We start from the raw sequence: 20,352 nt of genomic DNA on the forward strand, positions 1-20,352 counted from the left end.
GTGGAAAGTGCTCTGTGCTTATTATACTCTTGGCTTAGTTATTCTATAGCGCTTTCGTAGAACAAAGCACTCCCTACAAGTGACTGCCACTTGTGCTTTTTGCAGAGCTTCCGTTCGAGAGTTAACACATTCTGATTCACTCAATCACTCGCTAATATTAGAATGTTTTTTTTTTCATTTATCCCACTGATTTATCGTTGATGTGATCCGACCTACCAAGTTAACACGGGCCCGCCAAATAGAAACTCCTAGCTATTCGTATTGATTGACTATGGGTATACTGTTGAATTAACGCCACGCAATGACTACCAATTTCTCTGCGCTAAACTTGAGGCCTAGGTTAGTCTCTGCATTGCCACAGATATTCGAACGTGTCTAAGTATCTCGTGCGGCTGTGCCACGACGTAAGCGCCCCCACCGCACACCATCGCAAGTGGGCATCACCCTCTACAGATCTTAGGGCCTTCTCGCTGTACCCTCTCCCCTTGAGCTACGTCACGCAAAAGAGACGCACATTAAAGTTCCGTGCAGCGTGCTACGAAGCTACGAGCGGCGCAGCTGTGTTGAAAATGATATGCGGAAGACCGAGTGGGCGACGACGGCGATAACAATTCCATTAGTTCCGGGAACCCCGCTGCTCCTTGGATAGCTTCGGGGTTAGAAAAGTTCTGGCACGCTGCGACATGCTTCCGAGCGCATTTTTGTTTTTTCCTGGACGTGAACCGTGCATGGTATTCTCGGCGCTTCTGGTGCAATCACGGTTGTGTCTCCGGCAAGCCTTCATCGCAGCGGATTGTAGATTAAGTTCATGCCAGGATACACATAATAAGTGTTGCGTGCCCAATTGCGGGAGCAATCGCGAATTGGGGCCGAAAAATATGCGTTCATGTTTCCGCAAGATCAATGACAGAATATTGGGTGCCAATGCTAAGGCAAAGAAGAGAAAGGCTGGTATTCAGTGGAATAAGGCAGCTGTTTCTTTGTAAATAGTTGCACGAAAGCTTTGTATCTACATTGCTAAACTCATTTGAGGTGGTGTAAATATATGGACTGCGGTACTGTATGTAATAATGCCTCGAAAGCGAAATCATTCGTTTAGAGCTTAATCTAGACTGGATTAAGAGCTTGTGTCCCGAATGCGTAGAAGGGCCCACCAGTGAAGTTGTCATGAGATATGTGTTAATGTGCAGTGCTAACATTCTGTTGAAAACTTTTGTGGTCACATGAGTGGCAAACTCTTTGACGCCGACGATCAATTACGGCAAGGGAGCTAAGAAGAGGGCAGCACTGTGACATGTCAATATAAGCCATGCTCCCTGTCATCATTTACCCAAAATTCGTTCTCAATCCTAAGGCTGAATAATTTAACTTTTTATGGACAGGCTTTTTAAAAAAACAGCGCGTAAATAGTTTTACATGAATAAAGAAATCTTGGAACACCCTCTGTTTTCTAGGGACTATCTGCTCAACTCTGCCTAAAAAAACAGTAAATGCGCTCTGGTTAACGTTGCCCATAAGGGCGCGATACCTTCATTCAACCGTATCCCTGTGCACGCCGCCGGCCTCTTCTCCGTGACGTCCCACGCCGAGCGCTCAGGCCTTCTCTTGTCTAGATGGCGTTTGAGCGGGGCGCTACGCCGACAAACGTCGCGAGTGGAAATTGGGAGGCGCATAGGAACCAGTAGGAACGACAGAATGTGTTTGCACGCGCAACGGCGCCGGCGCATACGTCCATCCCGAGACACTTGTCTGTTGATGGTTTTCATTGAATACCATAAAACCTGACTTTCAACGCAAGATGTTAACCCTAAATTTTCACATTCTTGTCCAGAGATTGCAGCCACACGTTGCATATCACTTTGCTTGTTAGCAAGCAACACTATGTCGTCCGCATGAAACAAACATGGATGATGCTGCTCTACTATGGTGCCCGCCTGCTTTTGCGAGATATTAAACCCGATATCACTTCCTTCTAGCGTCCTTTCCATCAATACCATGAATACCATGAACAGCGGCGGGAATACTGGACACCGCTGTCTCAGTCTTTTGGTGATATTAACTTTCCCTTCGCTCCTCACCCCCTTCCCCATCAGCGCAAACGGCATTTGACCCCCCAATGATCCGCGCCATATGCCGAGAGAAACGTAACCCACGACAGAAAAAATCGTCGGCACGGCAGCCACGTTCAGACTACTTACCTGTTTTTCCACCGTCGTACCGGTCCGATTTCGGCCTTTCGGCTGACTTCATATGTCGGACATGTGGCCTCGAGGAGGAATACTTGGAACACCTAGCCCTCCAGTGTGTCGGTTTCTCCCCACGACACACCGACGACACCGCACTTCCGCCAGCACTTGGATTTCGGAGCGAGAACGGGGTGCGGGAACCGGTTGCGATGGTGTCTAACGTAATGCGCGTAACGAAGACTTGGCAACGGCACAGAATGGCCAACTCTGGGGGGAACAGATCAAATTCAGTGTCTAAACGTCAATGTCTGTGCACCAGGTCGGGCTGTGTTTACAAAAGAATGGGGTCGGTACTCCGCCCCTCTTACATTTCCCGCTTTTTTAACGCCATGTATATATTTTATCCGGCTAGGGCGCTCTAAAGCAGCCCGCCCGTTACAAAGGAATCAGCCACAAATTATTTTATTCACCATCACTGCTTGCAGATAGCACTACTATCACTATGGAAACAAAAAAATCAGTGCCATTCCACTCTATGAAGAAGGATGACCAGCGGCGCTGCTTATGTGGGCCCCTTAATGGCGAACTGCAACTCCGCCACGGGTCAGGCCGGTACTGCACTATCTTCGGTATCGGCCCACGTATCAGGAGTTTTTTGCTTACGACACGAAAATTTCCTTGGAAGGTAGAGGTATACAGTTTCGCTGTAATAAGACAACGGAGATTCACAATGGGAAGTAAGAAATGAGAAGCAAAAAGCTGCACAACGCAAAGGCAGTGCCTTGCTCTTTGAAGCTCGAGCTGGTTGCCTAAGGATAAAAACATAGTGTAGCAAATATTCGCAAGAAGATGAGACATGTGCCTGCTGCAGCGGCAGCATACACACGAAAAATTCCGAAGACCACTCAGCATATCCTAATTGAATCAGAACAAATTCACCCAGTGAGACCCGTAGGTAATGAACCCCTTCCAGAAGCGCTTGCACTTAAAGTATACGGAGGTAACAACCCGTCAGTAATCGAGATAAGTGCGATACGTGTACATTATTGGTGAAAAAACGGAGGGAATAGATTGATACCACTGGATCCGCTTGTGAGCCATTCCACTCTGTGAAGGTGGATTACCAGCGAAGCTGTTTAGCACAAGGCACAGTGGTGACACAGAATTTTGAACAAAAGTATGAACTCATTTACTCTGATTTTTTGTAAGCATTTGCGTGGACGACGGGAGCGCCGTCCAGAGTAGCTGCAGGAAACTAGACACACGTGACGTTTCAACGTGACCGCCGCTACGGGAGAGCGGAGGGAAAGTAGTTACGCAAGCGCTTGGAACGCCGACAACGACAGGACGGTGCGAACGTAGACATGGCCGACGCGTGTCAAATTGTAGTATCTGTTCTTACCAGCTTAATATATGAGACGGGTTCTTTTGGGACGTAAGATATTAAACTTACTTTTGCGACTTGGCCGAATGCTTGAAGCTTGCTTCACTTCCTCCGCGGGTCAGTCAGCTATTGCACTTCCTCCGCGATCGGCCCACGTTTTTTGACAACGCTGAACAAAGCAGCATGGAAGCTTAGCCACAAACAGCTTCGCTGCAAAATGCTACAGCGTAAAACATGTGCAGCATACCTGAATAATTCAAGCAGGCTAGGTGGATATTTGTCATTGCTCCGCTTCAAAGGGAAAGGGAATAAATCATTATCATCATCATTATCGGTGGGATTTGAAACAGTCATAGATGCATCAACTTACTACTGCAGCAGCCTTTTATGTTCAGAAGTGGCTGAGAAGGTTAATATATGGATCGTTAACGAAAGTAGCAATCGCTCCTGTGAAACCCACCAATCGTTCTGCTTTGCAAGGGGGAGAAGCTGTTTTCACAGATCACCCGCCTCGGGAGGGGCTTCTGCGCCGCCACCTTCAGCAACGCCACACACCACGCGCGTGGCAGCGTTTCTTTTTTTCGTTTATTTCGCTTGAGATCAGTGTTTCCCGGGCACGTCTTCCCTCACTGGCTCGTTCGCTTTGCTCCATGTGCGTTCTCTTTCTTTATTAACTTAGGGCAAATGACACTGGCGTGTCAAGAATGAGCGATACTGTTGATATCCAGGCACCCATCCTTGCACGACTTATGACGTGAGGATGACATTTGGTTTGGCTGCTTAAAATCGGAATACGAGCTGAAACAGCGAGAACGATCCCTGGCTGCGGCCAACGTGCGATTCGCGCTTCGTTCGTCACGAAGTCAGGCGAGTGCCCTAATCGGTGAAGGCGATTCATACCGCTGTCAAAGGGGCTCTTTAGTTCGCAAATTGCATCCATCTAAATAGAAATTAATTTGGAATGAGCGCTACTACACGGCAATTTTTCAGTCGCAATTGATTTTGTCTGTCCTTAACCCAAATAGGATATAAATGTTTGATTCTGATTAACATCAATCGCTAATCAAAGCAGACTAGCCTGAAGGCCGTGAACACTTGTGTTTAAAGGTTGAACGTTGGCACTACTTGCGCATAGCTGGCTGTGCCGGCTTGTGTGGGTGGTGGAAATAATTTAGGCGTAGTTATTGCTAATGATACCGCGCCGAGCGGTTTAAATTTCTTCGTTTATCACTTATAATGTTCCTGCTAGAAAAACGAAAAAAATCAGATTCTTATCTAAATCAAATGAATGTGTGCTTCTCTCTTGAAGGGTAAGTCAACGACATAATAATTTATTTAACTTTTCCTAACGCCGCAGCTGGGTCAACATTGGAATATCAATTAGCGGAACAGACATATGCCGACTCCGAAAGAACAAGAACCAGTCCTTGCATGGCACATTGAGTACACTTTACAACGCGCAGAATAATTAAACATCGAACGCGTAATGCGAAGGTTGTGGGATCGTTCCCCACCTGCGGCAAGTTGTTTTTTCATCGACTTTCATTTCCATGAGTTTATCGTTTCTTTATTTCATTTATTAAGCACAAGTAATTTCCCCTATGTTGCGCTTGGTGTCAGTGTTTGTTGGTTTCTGATGGCATGACTAATTTCGCAATTATAACCTTCAGCTAGTATTACGTTAGCACAAACTGTATCGGGCAGTTGGCTTTTGCCTCCGTAAATGGATTTCGCTTTCTTTAAATGCGTTCGCGTCAATGCATGAGGGGTGGGGTCAGAAGAGCGTTACACTGTTTGCATTAGGCAGACCTAACTTTGCATGAGCAGCTGAGTACAGCTAATGAAGCCTCAAGGTCAACTGCAGAGCAGCTCTCAGCTTGTGTCAAAGAATCAGGGGCGCAGATATAAGGTTAGTGGGGGATGCATTTTTCATGCAACTACAAATGTTTATATTAAAGCTGGTTTGTCACTCCATCTCCTATGCCGTATTGTCTTGCTATATTTTTCACTCAGGATTCCTAGCTGCCTCCTTGCGCAGCCACACATCTGCAGTATGGTCAGCCATCCTAAGTCGTCCTACATCGGCTAGCCACAACCTTCTCCCAGGATGTGCAGCTCAAGTTGACTGTGAGCTTTTCTTGTTTGAATTCAAAGCAGATTGTCAGAAGTGAACATAAAATATTTCCATTGCTTAAAAAATTACACATTATGTTACTGCTCATGTCTTACGATTCGTTTTTTACCTTTGTTTCTACTACGGAATTCATCAAACGAGCTTCTTTCGACAACAAATGTGGCTGCTGTGCGCATGAGTATCGTAGAACTAGAGGGTGAGCTGCAAAGCCAGAAGCGAACACTGTCTATTTGTCAGCAACAGAAGAATGCTGCAGTCCAACAAAAATACCTCCTGAAAAGATGGAGTCGCCACTTTTGGGATAATGATGAGGATGTGGGGAGTTTTATGGCGCAAGGGCCAGGTTTGGCCAAAGAGCGCCAAGCGAAGTGTAATTAGATCAAAGTGAAGCGATATATTACGAGCAATGAATGTTACGGGGCTGTAAAAGGGCTTAAAAGATGGTCACTGTAAAGTGTGAAAGAGCTACATGTAATAAAACTCTCACGATGGCTATGAAGTGTGCCAAGGACGCGAAAGGTGCAATGTAATAGAGTTACGATGTACGATTTGTGATTTCGATAAAAATTCGAAAAGCACTACTGCCCTAACAGATTCCTTGAAGCGCAAGGACCTGAAGGCGTGTGCTATAGAAGGACTGCTACCGCAGCAGTATCCTCTAGATAGAGGAAGCGCTACGATACCATTGGGCTATTAACATGTAAAACCACATCATTCAAGAAACCTAAGACAGCTTTGGCGGTAAAAAGGGGTTCCTTACCAAGGAACATACCGCGATGGAGAGGGAGACAATACCGGTATACTAGATGAAAATGTTTCCTTCTGTCTCTTGCGGCTTCCCGACACTCCACGAGCACGTGGAGCACGGTGAGCCTTTCACCACATCTACCACAGGTAGGAGGTTGGTTGCCAGTAAGCAGAAAATTGTGAGTACCATATGTGTGTCCTATTCTGAGTCTGCAGAATAGGACACCATACCGTCTTGTTTTTGTTACGGGGGGCCGGAAACCTATCGTTGGCTTAATCAAATGGAGCTTATTATTTAATTCTTGCTCCCATATGAGGTGCCAGCAGCTTTGCAGTTGCATTCGCAAAAGAAAAGGCTTGAGGTCTATGGCAGGAGTAGCAGTCGTGTAATTACCAGCTTGGGGGGGGGGGGGGGGGGAGAGGTGTAATGATGTGGCCATTTGGTCGGCCCGCACATTGCCTTCGATGCATCTATGACCAGGGACCCAGCATATTGTCAGGTGTCTACGAGACGAACAAATATTGCACACGAGAGAGGAAAGCTCAATGAAAATATTATTTTTGTGTTTTCTTAAGGACATTAGTGCTTTTACTACACTTAACGAGTCCGTGAATATTATCGCTTTCTCTAGTTTTAATTTCTGTACGTGTTTTAGCGCAGACAGTGCTACGTAGGCCTCTGCAGTAAAGATGCTTGTAACGTGGTACAGAACACCTGCTTTAGAGAAAGCGGGTCCAACAGCCGCGTAAGACACACCACCATGCGATTTTGACGCATCGGTGTAGAATTCCGCACAACAGTACTTCAATTGGAGTTCATGGAAATGAATTCGTATTTCGAGCTCTGGTGCGTATTTTGTAACTCTTAAAACAGACATATCACATTCTATCACCTGCCAATCCCAAGGCGGTAGCTGCTTCACTGGAGGCATTAAGCGGTGTTCGAAAAGTGGAACATCCATTTCCACGCTAAGCGCCATCACACAGCGTGAGAAAGGCTGTCTCATAGAGGGTCGATTACCGAAAAGTGCAGTACATGTCGAATCGGTAATAGTTTCACAACATGGATTTTCAGGATTAGAGTGCACCTTAAGCAAATATGTGAAGCTGGTGTAAGATGTCTGCAGATTGAGTGACCACTCATTCGATCTTTGGTGCACTCGGGGCGGCAGAGTTGTATACTACGGCGCCATAGTCTAACCGTGATTGAATGATGCTCTTATAAATATTTATTATTCACTTCCTGTCTCTACCCTATGTTGTATGTGATAGTATATCGAGTAAGTTCATTGTTTTTTAGACATTTAGCTTTGAGATATTTTATGTGTGGGTTAAAAGTAAGCTTAGAGTCACGTATTATACCTAGAAAATTTGTGTTCTTTCTTGACAGGTATTTCTTGCCCACACAGTTCCATGCACGGATCTGGAACCAAGCCTCTCTTTCTTGTAAAGAGAACACACGAACTTTTGTGGCGGTTGATTTTAAACCCATTTTCGTCTGCCCACTTATATATCTTGTCCAATCCTTGCTGTACTTGTCTTTGGCCCACTGCAAGGTTACAGGATTTAAAACCTATATGTATGTCATCTACGTAGACGGAATAAAATATAGCTGTTGGTAATGAAGCGCGGAGTGTATTTATCTTAGCTATAAAGAGTGTGCAGCTGTGGACACCTCGCTGGGGTACACCTTTTTCCTATAGAAATGGACGTGAGAATACATGCCCGACATTCAACCGGCAGGTACGATTCGACAGGTGACTTTCTATCAGGTTTAGCATATTGCCACGGATGCCCATTTACTGACAAGTCTCGCAAGATCCCGTATCGCCACGTTGTGTCGTACGTCTTCTCCATATCGAAGAATATCGATAAGAAAAACTGTTTGTGTACAAACGCGTCACGCATATTCCGCTCAATGCGCACGAGACGGTCGTTTGTGGACCGACCCTTTCTAAAGCCACACTGTTAGGGATCAAGCATTTTTGTTCATTTCAAGGATATGTATGAGTCACCGGTTAACCATTTTTCTCAAACAGCTTACGTAGGCAACTCGTGAGAGCTAACGGGCGGTAGCTTGCCGCTGAAGAAGGATCTTTACATTGCTTCAAAACGGGGACCACGATCGCTGCTTTCCATGCAGGTGGAATATATCCAGCAGCCCAAATAGTGTTGAAAAGTGCAAGTAGTGCCAGTTGTGTGTAAGTATGTACATTCTTAATCATGTTGTACATTATTCTATCAGGTCCCGGTGCAGAGCTGTTGCATACGATCAAGGCAGCTCTCAGCTCGGCAATGCAGAAAGGTCGGTTGTATCGTGCGTTTTGTGGAGAGTTCCGCTCAAATGCGTTAAGTTCTATTTGTCTGTACATGATGACGGATTTTGAGTAGTGTATTAAGCTTGACACATGATCAAAGTGCTCCCTTAGGGTGTCTGCCTGTTCTTCTAAGGTATTCCCTTGATCGTGCACCAGAGCCAACGGATTTATTTGCTGCCCTTTTACCTTCCTTACGCCATTCCAAACTTTCGCCTTCTCTCTGTTCGAAGTTATACGTGAAAGGAACCTTGCCCAGCTTTCTCTGCTAGCCTGACGTCGTATCCGCCTTCGCTGCGATTTTATGTGTTTAAATTCAATTACATTTTCTGTATTCAGCAATCTGCGGAATATTCCCCATGCCTCATTGTGCCTTTTTCGTGCATTTCTACAGTCATCATTCCACCAGGGAACACGCCTTTTAGATGAACCACCATTCGTTTGCGGGATAAACTTTTCAGCAGCATCACAAATTAAAGCGGTAAAATATGGGACAGCATCGTCTATACTAAAATTGTTTATAAAACCTGGTGATAAATGAGTTGATTCCTTAAAATGTTCCCAGTCAGTCGATGCTAACTTTCAAATGGGAAGACGGGGAGGGTTGTCATGCTGCGTTATTAATTTTAAAGTTACTGAGAAGTAGTCACCTCCAAATGGATTATTCATCCCATTCCATTCTAAATGAGGGAGAAGGGAAGCGGAGCCTATTGCTAGGTCAGTGGATGAATATGAATTGTGTTGAATGCTGTAATATGTTGGTTCCTTATTAAACAGACAGGCACTAGAGGAGGAGGAGGAATATTGTTTATTTGTGCACAGCAGTTTTGAGACCTAGGCCTCTACCTAAATGATAGCCTCGAGCCCTTGGGCCCTGGCGGCATCTTCGGCCTGATGGATTGCCTTGAGTTGATCTTCCGGTGCACAGCTGAGCAACGCGGTCTCTCACTGCTCTCTCGTGTTAATTATTTTATTCTGTATGGGTGTACGAGGACAAGTCCAAACCATATGTTGTAGGTCCGCCCTTTCTTCACAGAATCTACATCTATCCGTGTAAAGGTCCAGGTAGTTGTGGTGGTAGGCCACCGGGTTCGTATATGTATCTGTTTGTAAGAGGCGCCATGCTGTCGCTTGCCGTCTATTTAACGAGGAGTGCGCCGGGCGGAAATGGGCCCTTCCCAATTTATAGTGTTTGGTGATCTCGTTAAAGCTGGTCATCCGGTCTCTCTCCGTTCCCAGTATTTGTTGCGTGTCACCTGCTCGGCCTGTCAGTTCTCGAGCCAGGTTGTGCGCTATTTCGTTCCCGGGAAGGGAGGAGTGTGCGGGTGCCCATATAATGTGAATGTCGCGATGTTCACGAAAGTTGTTTATAATTCTCAGTGCTTCCGGCGAGATTCTTCCTTTTGCATAGTTCTTGACGGCTGTCTTGCAGTCGCTTACTACGATGTTAGCTTCCATGGAGGCTATTGCCAGTGCTAAGGCAGCTTCCTCCACCAGATCTGCCTTCCATGTTTTTAGCGTCCCACTAACTCTGCAGTCACCCTCTAGACTCCTAGCAACTATCGACATACTCTGTCCATTTGCGTACTCCGCCGCGTCCACATAGACCACGTCCCTGGCACTACGGAATCTTTTGTGGAGAGCTCTCGCTCGTGCGTTTCTTCGATCATGGTGAAACTCTGGGTGCATGTTTCTGGGGATTGGGGGTATTGATAGATGTTCCCTTATTTTCTTTGGGATGTCTCTCCGCACTCCGTGCTGTGCTTCGTAGGTTATTCCGATGTCATGTAAGATGTGTCTCCCCGTCAAACTCTGTGTAAGCCTTTCATACTGCGCTACTCTCTGGGCCGCAATAAGTTCATCTAATGTGTTGTGCACGCCGAGCGCCAAGAATTTCTCGTTTGACGTATTTGCCGGAAGTCCCAAGGCTTGCTTATACGCCCTTCTAATAATGCAGTCTATCTTGGCATTCTCCGCAGCATAGAGCTTGAGGTAAGGAACCACATATACAATACGACTGATTACGAATGTTTCTATTAATCGGATGAGATTGTGCTCTTTCATTCCATGGTGCCTGTTGGGTATCCGTTTTATTAGTCTGATTGTTTGTTGAACACTATTGTCAGGTAGTCTAATGATTTCTCCGTTATGGCCGTTTTCGGATATGCGGAGTCCCAGTATTCTCAGGCTCTCCACTATCGGCATCGTGGTGCCTTCTACTGTGACCACAATGCCCGGTCTTTCCCTAATGCTTTTTCGACCCCGGCATGGGGGCCTATAGAGCAGAAGTTCTGATTTTTGCGAGGAGCATCACAGTCCCTTGTCTTTGATGTAGTCTTCCAGCGTGTTTACTGCTGTTTGAATGATCTCTTTCACATGCCCATCGCTTCCACCCGCCACCCATAGGGTGATGTCGTCCGCGTAGAGGCTGTGTCCGAGCCCTTCTATCTTTTCGAGTCTCGCAGAAAGACCGATCATTGCCACGTTGAATAGAAAGGGAGAGAGGACTGAACTTTGCGGGGTACCCCTATTACCTAGCTTGAGCGCGTCCGATTTGGATTCTCCAATTGAAATCTTTGCGGTACGATCTGTCAAGAAGCTTTGATGTACGCGTATGTTTTACGTCCTACATCCAGCTTTTTGGAGATTTTGTAGTATGGCCTTGTGTGTGACGGTGTCAAAGGCCTTAGTTAGATCGAGACCTATTATTGCCTTAGTGTCTAGACTTTTCTCACCCGCATCTATGACCTGATGTTTTAGTTTGAGCATAATATCCTGCGTCGATAACTTTGGTCGAAATCCAACCATTGTATGTGGGTAAAGTCCTCCATCATCCATGTATCTCGTGAGACGTGTGAGAACCACATGTTCCATGACTTTACCGACGCAGGATGTCAGTGATTTGGGCCTTAAGTTCGTCAGGTGTGGTTTCTTTCCAGGCTTTGGTATAAAAATGATTTGGGCTGATTTCCATTGACTTGGAATGCTGCCTTGCTCCCAGCAGTTATTCATGTAGGCCGTGAGAGCTCGGATAGATATATCGTCGAGGTTCCTGAGTGTTTTGTTGCTTATGCCATCAGGTCCTGGTGCAGATTTCAAGTTGAGCCTGGTAAGTTCATATCTGACTTCTGCCTCCGTAATAGGGGTATCAAGATCAGGATTCTCGTTACCTAGGTAATCCAGAAGTAGTTCTCTATCCGCATCTCCAACGTACACCTTTTGGAGCTCTCGAAAGAGCTCTTCTTCTGTACCGTTGTAGCTGTGTTTAACTTTCTGTAGATTGTGTCTTTGTATGGTTTTTGTACTTCCGGGGTCCAAGAGGCATCGGAGAATGTTCCAGGTCTTGGACATTCCTATCTGCCTTTCCATCAAGTCGCACGTGGCCTCCCACTTCTGTTGGGTTAACCGATTTGCATATGTCTCGATTTCCTTGTTTAATTCCACAATTCTCTTCCCTAAATTCCGATTATGTTTTTGCTTTTTCCATCTTTTCAGCATGCTACCTTTCGCTTCCCACATGTGCAATAATCTGCTATCCATCTCCTCTATACCTGCCTCCTCTGGAACAGTTTTGGTAGCTCGTTTAATGTTTTCTTGCAGTTTCTCTGCCCATTTCTCAATGTCCGTTATAGTGTCTTCCGCATCATCCTTTCGGATTTTGCGGAAAAAGTCCCATTCTGCTAGCTTCAGTTCTCTCCCCCTCTTTTTCCTTGCGCCTGCTTGTACCGTTGTGACGACGATGTAGTGGTCACTACCTAAGCTTTCCCGCATGTTTGTCCATCGAGAAACTGCTACATTCTTCGTAAATGTGAGATCTGGTGTCGTGTCGTTGGTTACGCTGTTTCCTATTCTGGTTGGTGCCTGAGGGTCAGTTATGAGCGTTAGTTCTTCGTGCTGAGCGTCTGCCCATAGGCTTCGGCCCTTAATGTTCTCTATGCTGTATCCCCAAGCCGCGTGTGGCGCGTTAAAATCGCCGACCACGGCTAGTGCCTGCTTGTGCGCTACGCTCAACACTTTACGGAAGAGTGGGCCGAATTTGGGCTTGTGCCGGGGTGGACTATATATGTTCAGAATAAATAGACTTCCCTCTTCTTTACGGGAGGGGATCATTTCAATCAGGACATGGTCTATGCCGCGCACACCGGTATCGTGCTCTACAGCCGAGAGGTTTCTTTGTATCAGCGTCGTGACGGTTGCCTTCTCGCTGGAAACACTGTACGATTTATACCCCGATAATTTTGCGATCCCCCCTGTTTCCTGCAGGGCAATGACATCTGGCGCCTCCTTACTTGTTACGAACTGCTGCAGGTTTCCTCGCTTGCGACGATACCTGCGGCAGTTCCATTGCCAAATCGCGTATTGGTTACGCGGCGCCATATTGATTTATCTGTTCTTCCCCGGTGGCCTTGCTATATTTTCTACCGCAGTCGGCCTGCTATACGGTTTGCTTTTAACCGGTCCTGCGCCTGCCGGCCTAATATCCTTTGGTGTGCTTTCTAGTGCCGCTACTCTATTCTCTAATCCATCGAATCGTTGTTTAATCTCTACATACATGTTTGTGATTTGTTGCTGTAACCCATCGAGCATTCCTCTAAACGTTCCCATAACCTCGCTGATTGCAACGACACTCTTTTCTTCAGCCGTTTCTTGCGCCCTCCTTTTGTGTGGTGGTGCTTCTCCGTTCGCTTGCGTGGGAACGGGCGTTGGAGCCCGACTACGCGTCGACGTCGCACTGGCGGAAGGTGCGTTGCCATTCTTTTGTTGCTGAAGCTTCGCGTTTTCTGCCCTAAGCTGCTTGATCTCATCTTTAAGCGTTGCATTCTCTCGGGTAATCTGTTCCAACATGTTTCTAGTCTGAGTCATTTCCTGTTCTAGGGCGGACCCTTTAACTTTAGGCGATTGAGTAGCAGTGCCGGAGAGCGCGCTTGCCCAGCTCACCTGTGCTTTGCTCCCGTCTCCCCCTCGATTAGTTCTCGAACCGGACCTCGACCTTGATCTCGTCCACCATCTGGTCCTGGACCTGGACCTCGAGCGTTCGCCACCGGCTTCCCCTGGCAGTCTCGGGAAGGAACCGGAGCGGTGTCTTCCATAGTTTTTCCTGCTTGTTTCTTCTCTGTCGGTTGAGGGCTGCTTGCTCGCTACAGTCTTATGATTATTGTTGTTGCTCCCTCTGTTTTCTTTGTAGTTTTGGTAGTAGTACACTTCCTCTTCGGCCTCTTCTTCTTCCCTCCTCCGTCGCTCCCAGCGGCGTCTCCTGACCAGGTACGGTATCTTGTAGCTTGCTTGGCACTTCTTGTCTCCCGTGAGGTGGTCTTTGCCACACAGTTGGCACTTCGCGTCGCAGTTGTGATCCTGCTGAGTATTTTTGCACCCACACTTCAGGCAAATCTTGTCTTCAGGGTTGGGGCACACGTCAGCCCTGTGCCCTGTTCTTCCGCATCCATAGCATATGTCGATGTGTTTTTTATACAAGGAGCATTGGATAAGCTTCGCTCCATACCTCACATATCTTGGGACGTGAAAACCTTCAAATAAAATGATCACGTTGTCTGTGTTACCTATTCTCTTGGCGTGCAAGACTCCAGGATTGCGTGGCGTGACCAGACTGGTCACTATATCCTCCGGACTCTCCTCCTGGGATATTCCTCTGATGAGACCCTTGGATGTATTATCAGGAGCTGCTCTGTAAGCACTTGCTTCAAATTCTTGTTCTCCAAGGCGTAGCTTATTGATAGCCCCATATTTCCTGGCCCGGTCCTCGGAAGGCGTGCTGAGCACCACTATATTTTGTTTGCTGTTTATGCATATGCTGTCTTCCTCCGCTGTCTCTCGGCCGACCCCGGCAGCGTTGCGCAGATAGTAGTAAATGCGATCCAGCATTTAGTCTGATACCTAAAGTCCGCCTCGTGGACGCACGATAACCCTGTAGTCTTCTTTTGGCAGGTTAGGCAGCCTACTTGCTTTGATGATTTGTCGCACCTTGCGTTCGTTCTTCCATTTGTTTCAATTTTTTGCTTCCCCGACGAAGGCTCTTCCCTGCTGCTCGTGTCCCGCCAATCCGGCCACACCGCTGCATCGCTTCTTTGTGCCTCTTCTAACTTCGCACCAACCTGATTCTTTTCCGAACTCCTCCGGTTGCATTTCTTCACCTTCCACGCTCACGACTTCCAGTATGGAGCAGGGCCTGGGTATCTCCATCGGTAGGCCGAGCTCTCTCAGCCACCGCCTCGGCAGAGCCGTTCGAGATGTCGAGGCGTTCTAGTTAGGTGTAGATCTCCCGCCACGCGTAGCGAGAGGAAGGAACGATTGCCAGCCGAAAAACGGGCCCACCTGGTAGAGAATGGTGTCCTTGGACTGCATGGCACCTGTTCTTTTGAAGATCAATGGATTTCTCCACAAAATGCGATTTTCCGCTGAGAATCATAAGGAAATGCGGAGCTGACGCGTCTCCCCACAACATGCTGTGGGCGTTAATATCGCCCGCAAGTATGTAGGGTTCCGGGAGCTGTTTTATGAGGTTATAGAAATCCGCTTTTTGCAGGTGATAGCTTGGGGATATATATATGGTGCAGACAGTTAGCAACTTATTAAAAACAACCCATTTAATTGACACTGCCTCGAGGGGTGTCTGTAAGGCTACCTGGCGGCAAGCTACAGACTTGTTTGCGAGGATTGCTACACCGCCGCCCGAGGTTTTAGCCTCATAACTGTCCTTGCGGGCGATGGTGTACTGGCGAAGAAAGTTTGTTTGTATACGTTTTAGATGCGTCTCCTGAACACACAGCAATGTTGGATTATGTTTGTGTAGGAGTTCTCTAATATCGTCAAGGTTATGGAGAAGTCCTCTAACATTCCATTGCAGTATTTCTGTTTTGTGCTATATGTTAAGAGACGAGGGTTAGCTCACGAGACCTATGCGGGAGCCGTGACGGGGTTTTGTCTCTTTTCGAGCGATCGCGAGAGCTTCGCCGCTCCTTAGGCGCTGGTCGCGCCGTCATGCTGGTGGTTGTGTCCATCACCTCTTGCGAGGCGCTGGACATGAGCTCTTCCGAGCGCTTTGTTTGACGTGAAGGTCTCGGTACGTTGGACGAGGGCTTTGAGGCCACCTTCCCGGAGGTGGATGGCCCCTTCTGCTGGGCTGGCGGAGCAGCGCTAGCTGCAACCGCCGGGGAGGGGGGGGGGCGGGTGACGTCACTGCCGGCTCACTGGGTGTGGGCCGGACTGCCGCCGGAAGCCATTGTGCCGCCGTCCCCTGACGCGTCACATCGGCAAATGTGTTCTTTGGCAGGTAGGATACCCGCCTCCGTGCCTCCTTGAAAGTTATGTTTTCTTTTACTTCTATCGTCACAATTTCTTCTTCTATTTTCCAGAATGGGCACGACCGCGAGTATGCAGCGTGCTCCCCTTCACAGTTTACACAATGGAGAGAGTTTTCGCAAGATTCAGAGGTATGCTCATGAGCACTGCATTTTGCGCAGGCTTGGCGGCCACGGCAGCTGTGTCAACAGTGACCTAAACGCTGGCATTTGAAACAGCGCCGGGGATTAGGAACACATGGGCGAACACAGAGCTTGATATACCCGGCCTCGATTGACTCGGGCAGAACACTTGTGCCAAAAGTAAGTATCAGGTGTTTGTTCTGTATCTCCGTATTATCACGCCTCATCTTGATTCGCTTAATGTTGATGACGTTCTGCTCACTGAAGCCCTCCAAGGGCTCAGCCTCAGTCAACTCCAAGGCATCATCATCGGAGACTACGCCATGGATGGTATTCATGGTATGATGCGGAGTTACTGTTACTTTGGCGCCACCAAATGAAACTAGATTGGGTAGCTTTTCATATTGTTTCTGGTTGCGGAGCTCCAAGAGGAGATCGCCGCTTGCCATCCTGGATGCTTTATAACCTGCAACAAAAACTTGGGTAAGAGACTTTTGGGCACGAGGAATGGTGAGATTGTTCGCATGGGTTTGTCAGGTGTTTCGGAGTGGACTACATGGAAGCGAGGGAATGTTTCTTTTTGACGGGCAAGAAACTCGAAGACATTATCGGTGCGCCCTTTCTTGAGGGAGCGATCAGGTAATGGAGGGAGGGAATAAGCCATATGAGATGGCAATTTCGGCAGTAACGCCAGCCACCCACCGTGGAGTCCTACAAGGGGACGCTACCACGGCTCTGAAACACGGCCTGCAAACGCCACCTGTACATTATCACTCTAACCAACTATGAAATAACTTAGGTTGGCTACTCACACAAGGTTAACACTTACTGCCTAGAAAAACTCTAAGTAAAGGGAAGACAGGAAAGATGGAAAGTCAGAGAAAGACAAAGGCTGATGGGAGAGACAGAGACAGGAAAAGGCAACTACCGATTTCCCCCAGGTGGGTCAATCCGGGGGTGCCGTCTACGTGAAGCCGAGGCCAAAGAGGTGTGTTGCCTCCGCCGAGGGGCCGTAAAGGTTAAACACCCGGCATCGGTTCAACCCCCAGGATCCCCTTTTCCCCGGACACGGCTAAGCCACGCACGGCTACACGCGGCAGGATCCAACCCTCGTGTGCTCGGGCACGTGGTGTCGCGATACACCAAACGCCTGCTGACGCAGACGCCCCTGCGGGGAACATTTAGGAAGTGACCAGCTGCATTGCATGGGAAGTGCTAGGATGCTTGGTACACCATGGTCTACTGCTACTATCGAGAAGCGCTTGAAGATCAGGCTCACATGTGGACCTAGCGGTTACAACGTCGTTCGAGATATTGGGACACCACTGCCATCATAACGCTTCAGAGACAACGTAGCGGGAAGGAAGGCCAGGGCGGTGGAGCTCCTACGCCGCGCGAAAGAACTTTCTGGCGGCAGCTGCTTCGATCACGCGACCCAGTATGGCAACAGCGACAATTTCACGGTAGTATCGATCAACCACAAGGGTTCGACCGTTAACGCCGCTTCGGTACGAAGCACGTCGTCGAGTGCGGCCGAGCAAGTGGCCTTTGCCTTGGCCCTCCTAGACGACAAACATACCAATATCTTCAGCGACTCCAGGGCAGCCATCCGCGCCTTCAGCGTTGGCGCCGTGTGTAAGAAGCATCCTCGACGGCAAAAGCATCGTCACCCACACTCTCACGTGGTTCCCCATTCACATGAGATGCATCATGGGATGCCCCACAAACTTCAACGAGCTGGCCCACTCAAAGGCGCGAGGTTTCGCTTTCCGCTACCATGGAGAACTCCAACGCCGGCCCGCAGTGGTGGAGAACAGAGACCTACCGACCACATATAATGAAATTGCGCAGCACTTTTATCTCGGCAGGAGAGACTTCAACACACGAAGTCAAATAGAGCACAGGCATTGAGCCTCAGATTATTGCAAACAGGCTCGTATCCCAGCCCGGCTTTATTCCACAAGCTTTATACTGACGTATATTCCACTAGTTCTTGCAGGCACTGCAATGACTTAGGTAGCCTAGACCACATGCTCTGGCGTTGCGCCTCGTTACGAGGCACAGAAGAAATCAATGAGGACAAGTGGCTCTCCGCTATCTAGAGCCCAGACGCCGGAGCGCAACTATGGGCTGTCAGATGGCCCACGATGCGGCGGTGGGCCATGGCCTGACTGTCCCAAAGTAGGAGCGGCCCGTAGCGCGCTGAGTCGCGTACGTCAGGACCTTCAAAAAAGTTTTGCATCCATCCATGCATTGCGCCCGCTTTCCTCCTTCGCGATCATTAATTGGGCTGTCAACGCCGAGGCGCAGTCGATAATGCAAACGGTGCGTGCTGTCTACAAACGAGTAGCGCGGCGCGTTCATCGTCGGGCGCCGACTGAGCTCTCTGAGACAAACGTCACACAGTGTTGCCTATTTAGCTATTTTATAGCAAAATCTAGCTACTTTTCGGTTCAACAAGCTACCAAAAACTTCATTTAGCTAGGAGTACTTGTTGTAGCTCTTTTTTCAACATCTCGCTTTTTTGCTAAGGCTAGCTTTAGTCTAGCGAAATTTCTGAATCACTATTCTTGTGCGAAAAAATATTTGCTACATGTATGTTACCGGTGATGCAACTGGCACAGGGCATATTGCGCCATTTAAAAGGCTTTTAAATAAGGCACGAACGAGACCAAGATATGTCACGTTTCGAGAGAAAGAAGGAAACCGTTCCAAAGAGAGAGGAAGAGACAATACAAGGAAGACCGCGAGCGTGTGTGCCTCGGCGCCGCACTGAGGAAAAGCGCACATAAACAAATGAGAGGCGATGCAGCGGCGCGCTTACTGACGGATGTCGCTTATCGCGCGGTGGTCCCATGAGCATCCAATCCAATGCTCTGCGTACAATATCGTACATGTGCGTATGCATGCCTCAGCATTCCTCTTACTGACACGGCACCTGGACACAAGAAGAGCCTCAGACATTTAACATTTCTGCGCGGCGACCATGCGTTCAATTACTCGCGCTAATGCACCTTATTTGTTATTCCCTCTGCAGTGCACTGCCCATTGTTGATGTTGCAACCCTCTTTAATTCGATGTGAACTGAGAATGTTTCGCCGGTGTCAAAGAAATTAGTGCCTATTTAAGAAGCTACAGCCATCCGAACGAACACTGATTGGCTCACACCATTGAATGTGCGAGAACATGTGAGAAAAATCCACTGGTGACAGCCGGAGAAAGCGAAGCCCAGCTAGTTCAAAATTTTCCCTCTCCTTATGAATTACGTGCCTCGCCATCACGATTAAGAAGCTCTACGTGTTTTCCGGAGGATCTCTTGCCTCCAGACCAATAGGGATATGCGCGCCGGCGAGAGAGTGCGGGTGCGCTAGTACCGCCGAGGCTAGATGTTTGTGCGCCTGCATGCCTCAGTGCCAACGAACTAAGAAACATACCATGCCCTATAAGTTAGAAGCGGTAATCGCTGGTTAACAACCCGTGCCTTAGTTCTGTTTTCGAAAAGCGCTACCGTGCGACCTCCGGGGTCTCGGCGCAACTGATGGCCAGCCAGTGGCTCTCCTTGTTCCATTCTTCGAGATTTCGTTGGAGAAGCGCTACCGTGCGACATTCGGCGTTTCGGCGCTACTGACGCCGAGTCAGCGCGGAGAATCGACCGTGCTCCATTCATAAGGACGGCCACATCGTCATCCTGAGGTCATCGGACTGTCTCTGTGGCCGCACTGATTTCAGATACTGCTTTGCATGTGTTACAGTGCGTTGTCGAACAGTTAACTTTTATACGTGTGGTTGGCAATTCCTCTTTATTATTAACCTTATTGTGAAAAGTTATTTGAGAGCGCCACGAACATGTAGTTTTAGGATTACTAGAGACACGCAGAACATGGCAGACAAGGAAAAAATATACAAAAAGTGCTTGAAAGACTGCAGGCTGAAAGATGATAAGTACAAGGAGTGGCTCATGGCGATATCCGAGGACCCATACAAGGCTTTCTGCAAATTTCGCTTATGTCCTATCGAGGGGAAGAAAGTGAGCACCGATAAGCACGCCACGTGTACAACACACCTGGCATGTTTGCCACCCAAATGATCTATAATTGACGTCATGCCACGTGTAACGCCAAATCCTGTGCAGCAAGGCGAAGTCATC

General features: G+C 48.0%; 1 pseudogene; it reads left to right on the plus strand.

Moving 5' to 3' along the window:
* The first annotated feature begins 3,550 nt into the window (after window positions 1-3,550).
* On the plus strand, window positions 3,551-3,730 carry LOC142576780 (U2 spliceosomal RNA; annotated as a pseudogene).
* Window positions 3,731-20,352: the final 16,622 nt, after the last annotated feature.

The sequence above is a fragment of the Dermacentor variabilis genome, chromosome 3 (assembly GCF_050947875.1).
Source record: "Dermacentor variabilis isolate Ectoservices chromosome 3, ASM5094787v1, whole genome shotgun sequence".
In the NCBI taxonomy this organism is placed as follows: Eukaryota; Metazoa; Arthropoda; class Arachnida; order Ixodida; family Ixodidae; genus Dermacentor; species Dermacentor variabilis.